An 8524-nucleotide genomic window follows, 5' to 3' on the forward strand; every position below is an offset into this window, starting at 1 on the left:
GCATTGTTTTATATAAAGTACTCTAGTGTGTTGCTTCCAATCTGAAAGTGTATTCACATGATGCAAGTGTGTACCATTTTGTCATCAGAGTTTCATTTTGACAAAGGAATGTTAAGTTTTGATAGCAGAGTTTAGGTTTTGATAGTCGAGTTTCAATTTGACACAGATGTGATTGGTATATTTCCCAGTGTTGTGTTATGTTTACTTGTGTGTAGAGTTTTGGCACAATGAGCCAAGTTTTGTAAAATGTGTTCAAGCACTGGGCAAATACTGTAATATTGGAATAATCTGTTGGTCTGTGATGTGTGAAAGTGCTGAAACTGGTTACAGGGTCATGAAACATAAACTAATTGGTACAGAAGGGCCCAAGCTCAAGGGTGGTTAAGTGTGAGCTAATTCTGGTTCACCTCGATGCACAGCACAGACCCTGGCACTTGTCTCTTTGAGAGGGGCTCTGGAGTCACTGCGGGTGAGAGGTCGTGAGTGGGGTCAGCTCTTTTTTTGGCCCCTTGTTTCAGCACTAAAACACTGGAGCTCTCTAGAGTGAACAAGAGGGTGGTTTCCCAATGCTCTTAGGTCAAAGAGAGGGCTCTGAATATATTTATTTGTATGCCCAGTGATGTTTGAACTTATAAGTGCTTCTGGGAGTCTTTGCATGGTGTGCTGGAATGTTACTGGTGCTAAAGTGGCTGAGGAAAGATCCAAGACCTAATCTAATATCCATGGAAGCGTTCCAGCCAAGATGATGCATGCAAGAAAACAAATATAACTGTAGCAACTGGAAGATGAATTGTCAACTAAATGATTTTTGTATTTAAAGCAAATACAAAGAGGGGGATGGTATGCTCAAGATGCCTACCGTCACCACATCGCTGAAATACTCAAGAGAGAATGATCAAACACTTTGTTTTTCTTTAGACGTCTATCTATCTCCCAATTATATTATACCTGCTCTTCCTGTTAGTGGTTACGGGTAGTGGGTGCTTATCACCAGCACCCGACAGATGAGAATGGGGTACAGCCAAAGCAAGGTCACAGAGAAAAGGATGAAACACATCTTTTACTTACCACAATAGTTCTAGGTTGTGTTCCTATATTAACTGAAAAACAAAAATAAAATAAATTAAAATGAAAAATACACCAATTTCACTTGTGGTCTTTACTGTAAATGAGGGGATGACTGGGAAAAAACGCTCTGGCGCTGCTGTTTCAGAAAGTAGACGTGAGCCAGAGGAGAAGAGAGCAGAAAAGAGCAAGATTTGGAGTTGTACTTCCTGATATTCAGACATCTCACCTCTGATTGGCTAACAGCAACATGACTCTAGAACTGACTCCATTTGCTTTGCAACATTGATGTTCCATCTCCACAAATACCACAAACCTGAAGGAGTTCTGACGTGTGGTAGTGTTGCTAATGCTAACTGTTAGCTTATACGAGCCCATCGCGAGCCAAGATGGGGGAGCCCATGAATGCTAATGTTCACGTTTAGTCTGCATGTTAAACTCAGACAGGCTGATCATATTTAAAAAAAGAACAAGTAAAAAACATTTTCTGAGTGAACTTGGCCTTCATCCTCAGAAAGGGTTAATGACAGGAGTGCTTCAGCCAATTAAAATCCCTTACATGATTAGGTTACGGTTAGTTGTAAATTAGAAAAATCTTCAGTATTAGCCAAATTTTGTGATAGGAACAAATTCACTCACATAATTTGCATATTATGTCATCATCAAGTGCATCATATTTGCAGATTTTTGTAGTTTTTTTATGTTTTTTTTTCTCATTGTCTTAGTGTTGTTATTGTTTATGATACATATATACGTATTCCTATGTAGACATAAATGGCACTGTATATATATATATATATATATATATATATATATATATATATATATATATATATATATATAATATTTATTATTATATTGGTATTTTGTTACGTTTACTGCGTATCAATCAAGAACACTGTTATTGGTGCTTCAGTGTCATGAACACATTTTACTCATCCCTTCTTTGGTTTATTTTGTTTATTTTGTTTATATGTATATATATATATATATATATATATATATATATATATATATATATATATCCTCAATCTCAGGCTGTTCCACAAGCCCCATGCAGAACTGAATGGCAATGAACGCTTTCATTTCTGGGACAGTTACATCGTACCAGTCATTATATCTGGAGCTAGACTTCAGTTCCTCCCTGTCTAAATACTGGTGAGCATATCGGTTAGTTTCAGTTGTGATGAGGGTCCAGAATTCCTCATCCAAAAAAACTGACATAAAATCAATGTGTTCTGAATTTGACTGTATCCACAGTATCCAGCTGGCTCATCAAAATGCCTGATCCACTTGGAATACTGTTTTTCTCCCAAACTAACCCAGCCATCATCATTATTATTGTCACTGAGGCTGTGTTGGGCCACCCCCCTGCTAGCAGTGATTTTTTTTCCAGCGGTCCCTCCCCCTCCTGCTGCATTTCCTGCGGTTTACACCCCCAGGGCTGAATCGATCACTAGCGGAGTTTTCACTGGCCCATCACCCCCCACCCCCACCCCACCCGGCACGGACCGGTATGAGCTGCTCGAGGCCACCACCTGTCTTTCCCCGACCCAGCGGTTTCTCCCCTTCAGGCTCCATTTCCAGCTGAGTTTTCACCGGCCCGATGACTGCCACCACATCCCTCCTCCCCCCCGGCACGGTGGAGTGAAAGATCAGACCCGGTACGGACACGGTGACGTGGAACATCGGACAAGGTAAGGGCTGGATGGGCTGCTTGTGTAACCGTCGTCAGACTCCCTGTTGCTGCGCGCTGAAGCCACGCTTTCCGTCTCGCTAGAAGACCGCAGATCATCCTCAGAAAGGAAATATTCCTCCTCCAAATCCGAATCTACCAGTACTACACAAGAGCTTCGTCAGCACTGAACATTCCTCTCGGCATTGTGTTTTTCAAATCAAATCAAATCAAAGCTTTATTTATAAAGCGCCTTCCGCAACCCTGTCAGGAAGCCCAAGGAGCTGAACATGGAACAGTACAAAGTTGAATAAAGTGAATAAATCAGAAAATAAAAGCAATTCAAATTACATATTACAAATTACAAAAAAGGTGAAACATTCTAGTAGAAGACAAATGTGTAAAACAAGGGAAAAAGTGAACTAATGAAAACTGTGAGATAAAGTCAACATAAAAGAGGAGGTGGGTTTTTAGGCGACTCTTGAAGACTGGCAGAGATGGGGACAGCCTAACTGAGTCTTTTTCCTCTACCACTCGCTCGCTCTCACTCATTTGACTGCTCTGACAAGCCCCGCGACTCTGCGACTGGTGGGCGCGGTTCAAGTTCTAAGTACTCCATAAATTTGAATAGTAACCAGTGGTGGCTGGTGAAAAATATTTTTGGTGGGGCTGTGCTATTTTTTTTTAAACAAACTTGTGCTTTCTGAGCTTTGTGCACAACTTCACTATTTCCTGAATTAAGCACAGCTCTTTTATTTCCTGTCTTACATCATTGGACAAACTGATTAATCCAGGTGTGTCTGACTATTGGCAAACTGCCTTGCAGACCAAGGTTGAAAAATACTGCATTAAATTGCACATAAAATAACATGACCATATATGGTAAATAGGCAATGCAAGAGGCAAGTAACAAAAACATTTTGTTTAATTTCAACATTTGAGTGAACACGAAAAATTATGAGCAGGTCACTGTTACAGTAATGGTAGTAAACACTACTTAGACAAAATGCCAGAAATTTACACTGTTAGGACTTATGGAAAGTGGAAACACTTTCATAGGAAATAATGTCATCAGTATCCTCTTACAAATGTCATATTTCCCACTTTTTGGGACAATAAAACATTTCTGGTTCTCAATGAGATGTTTTTACTTCAAATGTAAAAACATCTCATTGAGAATCAGAAATGTTTTATTGTCCCAAAAGCTGGAAAATTTGTTTGCTGCAGCAGAAGTGTAACAAGTAAAATGGAATCAGATTGATGTATGTACAAATTAACTTGAAATACACATTTACATGATTAAATATGTATAATAGGTATGTGTTGAAATTAGTTTTTACAGTTATTGCACATTAAACAATGTACATGTTATTAAACAAATGTCCCGGTTTGTGGGACAACCAAGGATTTCTGATTCTGATTGTCTTGTTCACAGAAATGTAATGTACAGCTTACCTCTGCACCCAGCTGCTGTTCTCCCTGTCCAAACGTCCTCCGTTTCTTTGTTGGCTGCTGCACTGATGCGCTGCATTCCTCAGTCAGAGAATGAATGGAGTCCCTAATGAGACACAAGTTCCACATCCACCTTCTGTGGATCCCAGCCGTTTTGAATAACAAACACAGAAAGCAAAATAACGCATTAGCGTGATTGCATCCAGCTAGCCACTGCTTCCTGGTGTACCAATTTTGGGAGAAGCGTCGTGTGTACAGTTTACCCTTCTCCTTGTCCTGCTGGCTTATCTTTACATTGGGCTGATCTGGTCCAAGCTCTTTGACATTAAGTTTTTCCACCATAGTTCTCCTCTCGAACGGATACTGGAGAAGAGACCGAACTGAATTCAGTGGCTGCTGAGATCCAGTATCCATGTTGTAGGCGCACTGGCGTCCATGTCTCATGACCGTCACGAGTCACGACCAAAAACGTGCTGGAGTCGAGACTCTCCGAGTTCTACCGAACACTAACGAAAGCCTTGGCGGTAGCTCTATCGCCCATCATGCTTCTGAAATGTTCTGAAACAACGTTGACACTGATTGGATACATTCCCATTCCTACCCTTTGATATTCTTGTCAGCAATTGGACAACTGGTCCCGTCTTGTTTGGGCGATTGAAAAACAGCACACAGCCTCCACCGCTCGGCAGAGACCCGCAGAGATCGGCAGAGACCAATATAGATATATATATATATGCTTTATTTTTGTTACAAAACACACAATTAACTTAGAATATGTGATTATTGTTAATTTTATTTATTTATTTTTTAAAATAAAAATTAAAAACACAGGGGAAACTGGGAGGGCGGCGCCCTATCGCGCTCTACTGGCCAGCCGCCACTGATAGTAACACACCCACAAATGCTGCTTGAAGTTACAGGTGTCTGCCACCCCGCAGTGTAACGTATTAACTGCATGAGGGCTCATTTTTGCTGCTGTGGCTTATTAAATCCAACATTGCTGCTTTTTGCAATTCTGTGACTTTGGTGCTTAAAGGGTTAAACAAGTTTCCCACACCTTTAATAACTTTAAACAATAAAATACTGATCAAAACAAAATAAATACAGTCTGGGCACATTTAATAGAAACATGTTTAATCAAAGTCAGGCTCCATGCAGTCTGTATAGAAAATGATTGTCCTTTATGCAATCATATGTCTCTTTTATCAAACTTAGCAGTGTGTGTGTGTGTGTGTGTGTGTGTGTGTGTGTGTGTGTGTGTGTGTGTGTGTGTGTGTGTGCATTTGAGCCTGAGAAGAATAGAAATATCCTTTGCTAGGTTAGTAGCACAGCAGGCTGCACATTGTGGTAACTGCTGATTATTGCAGCTGCTGCTACCCTTTCTGTCTGGCAGTAATTTTTCGTTTTCAGCAGGGATGCATTGTTTGTAGCTGTGTTTCCTGTTCTTTGTGGTAATTTTCCCCTGTGGGTGCAGCCAAGCATCAAAGAGAAATAACACGCGCTTCACCTATGTGAGCACAGTTTTCTTAACATTAAACACACACGCTCTGTGGTGACAGCCTTCCCTGTTTTCTTTTTTTTTTCCTCACAGCTGTTGGATATAAGCCAAATCTTTGAAAAACAGCTGTCCTCTTGTGCTGACTTTTGAGAAGCCGAGACAATCAGAATGTAGGACATCATCACAATTTGTGGGACGAGTGTTTGAAAGATAAAAACGCTGTGGAGTCTTTAACAAAAGGGACACCTGTTCACTCTAGGCAGGTACACTGTAGTGAAAGAGTCCCAATTAAGTTCCAGGTTTGAACAACAGGACTGACAGCAACTAGCAGAAGACGGGTTTGCATTCACTTTATTGGTCAAGTCTTTGTTTCTTTTCTGGCTCTCTAAAGTCATGGAGTGTAAAAACACACTTCCTCTCAAAGCTATAAAGACTTACATTTTCACCAAAATCACACAAATATAATAGAAAATAAAATAAATTATTTATCATTTTAAAGTATTTTATTATTATTATTATTATTATTATTATTATTATGAAGTGACTTTTTTTTACTATTTAACTGCAAATATTGCAGTGTCAGGTAAAAAGATTTACCCAGATTTATGTGTGCCTCTAAACTCTTTAATCCTGTTTTGCCATGTTTAGGTAATCTGCATAGCACCATGTAATGGTTCTTTTATCTGTTTATCATTTGATAGCTGGTTGATGATGTCCTACGAAGCAAGTCTGGTGGTGAAGAAGCACTGCAGGATTATGAAACAACTGAAACCTTAACAGATGCCACAAGAAGACAAATGGTGAACGTATTAGTGGCTCACATGATTGATAAACATGGGTAGGTGTAAATTTAGACGTATTATTGTGAGAATGGACCATTTGTTCACTTACTTAATATCTTCTGTCAGGCACCTCCTTACTAAAGCAATCCGAGAGGTGTATGCCCTGGGGATAGTGACACTCTTCCCATCCCTCAAGGATCCAAATACCAATAAAGGCTATGTAATGTTCTTTATCAATTGCAAACTTGCTTTCTGAAACCACATTTTGTCCAATGGCATTTAATTTTACGTAAAAAAAAAGTATGATTGTTTTAGCAATTTCCTTTTTCAGGAACACTTTTATGATGCAGCAAGCAGCACAGGATACATTTCGTGGCGCCTTAAAACAGTCCAAAGGAAGATTCGAAAAGGGTCACCTGTGCCACCAAGTAGCTCCAGTGAAATTTCATCTGGAGGCCCCAATGTCCAGAGAGCTGTTAATGTTGAAAGCCAGCTTTTTGGGGATGCTTGCCGGGGGGGGGGGGGGCATATCTCTGCTTAATCACACCACTGACAGGACCCTGGTTTTTCAGAAGATGAGAGAAACTTTTCAGCATCGTCAGAAGCTTATCAAAGATGCCAACGGAGGATCAGATATTCTGAAAACCTTCTCATGGTTCCTGGATACAAAAGGACTGGTAGGTGTTCATAAGTTGTTAAAGTCTTCCAATGTAAATTTTTACCAAATAATGATAATTTAATCTCTGCTTTTTGTCAAAGGTTGATCAAGACTTCAGTCTTCTGTTTAATGAAGACACCTCCTCCAAACTGTTGCAGAAGTGGGATGGGTTCTTCAAGCCAAATGTCATCAAGGAGGCAAAGCGGCTCACTTCAACACCTGAGTTCAGAAGTTTGGTCCAGTCAGCAGAACAATCTCCAGGAGATGATCAAGATGAGGCATCTGGTGACTACCTAACTAAATCTGAACTTGATTGACAGTTTAAACTTCCCAACACCGCTCAATGTTTTCATAAATTTAAGAGATGTTTCACAAGTTAAGTTCATTGTGATTTTGTCCTCAGCATGTGACCAAGAAATGCCCTCCTTGTTTCTGCTCATACATCTCCTTCCACCACCACCACCAGGAGGACAGAGGTCTCCCAAAATCAGTGCCTGTGATGCAGTGGAGACTTGTTGTCTTTCATAAGGTAACTGATAATGTAAAGTCATTTCTCACTTCACATTCATAAACTTGTACAAAACTATAGATTGAAAGGATTTCTTGAAAATAGATTAAATTATTTCACTAGCAAGTATGAATCTTTTGATTTTTTATGATGGCTATTGCTGTATTTCTTCTGTTCTTCTGTTTTTAATCCTAGTCCTGCTGCAGTTTGGAGGAACATCTCCAGAGTCAGCTGGGTCGGCAGCCATACCTCCTTGCTGTTGGGCGTCAGAGGAGCAAGATTGAAAGCTTCTACATTGTCATGGATAAGAGCCTCATCTCATGCCAGGCAAACCGATCTCTTGGAGCATTTGATGAGTTATTCAAAACACACTTTGTGTTTAATGTCTCTTTTGATGCTGCACTGGTGAATTTTTATACATTTCTCCGGACAACAGTGTATAACATTGATGTAGGCAAAACGATGGAGTCACCCAGAGTTAGGGACTTGAGAGCGAGGCTGCTTAACCAGCCAGTTGTGCTCTTCTGTGAGTAAGTCAGGCTAAAAAATATGTTGACCTGTTTTATGTGTCAGAAACTGATTTGAAGCAGTCAGCTGTTGATTTCACATTTAAGAGTTGAGCGTAAATATAATAAAAAAACAACATTTTTCATTCATAACAAAGACTGTGTTGAGTGCCTCGGATCATCATTTTTTCTTCCTCATCTATGTTTGATAAATTCCAATAATTTTCATTATTCATATTCATAATAATAGCAGATCAACTGAATTATGGAGCTTTAATCTATATATTTGATTCTTCGTAATCAAAAATTAAGCATACTTTAGAACTATAGCCACTGTACATTTGTGTTATTTTGTGTGCTTTTAATAATAATTCCACAGT

General features: G+C 39.6%; 1 pseudogene; it reads left to right on the plus strand.

Annotated features, from left to right (window-relative positions):
* Nucleotides 1–411: 411 nt before the first annotated feature.
* On the plus strand, nucleotides 412–8253 carry LOC139070450 (uncharacterized; annotated as a pseudogene).
* The last annotated feature ends 271 nt before the right edge of the window (nucleotides 8254–8524 follow it).

This window comes from Nothobranchius furzeri, chromosome 6 (genome assembly GCF_043380555.1).
Source record: "Nothobranchius furzeri strain GRZ-AD chromosome 6, NfurGRZ-RIMD1, whole genome shotgun sequence".
NCBI lineage: Eukaryota > Metazoa > Chordata > Actinopteri > Cyprinodontiformes > Nothobranchiidae > Nothobranchius > Nothobranchius furzeri.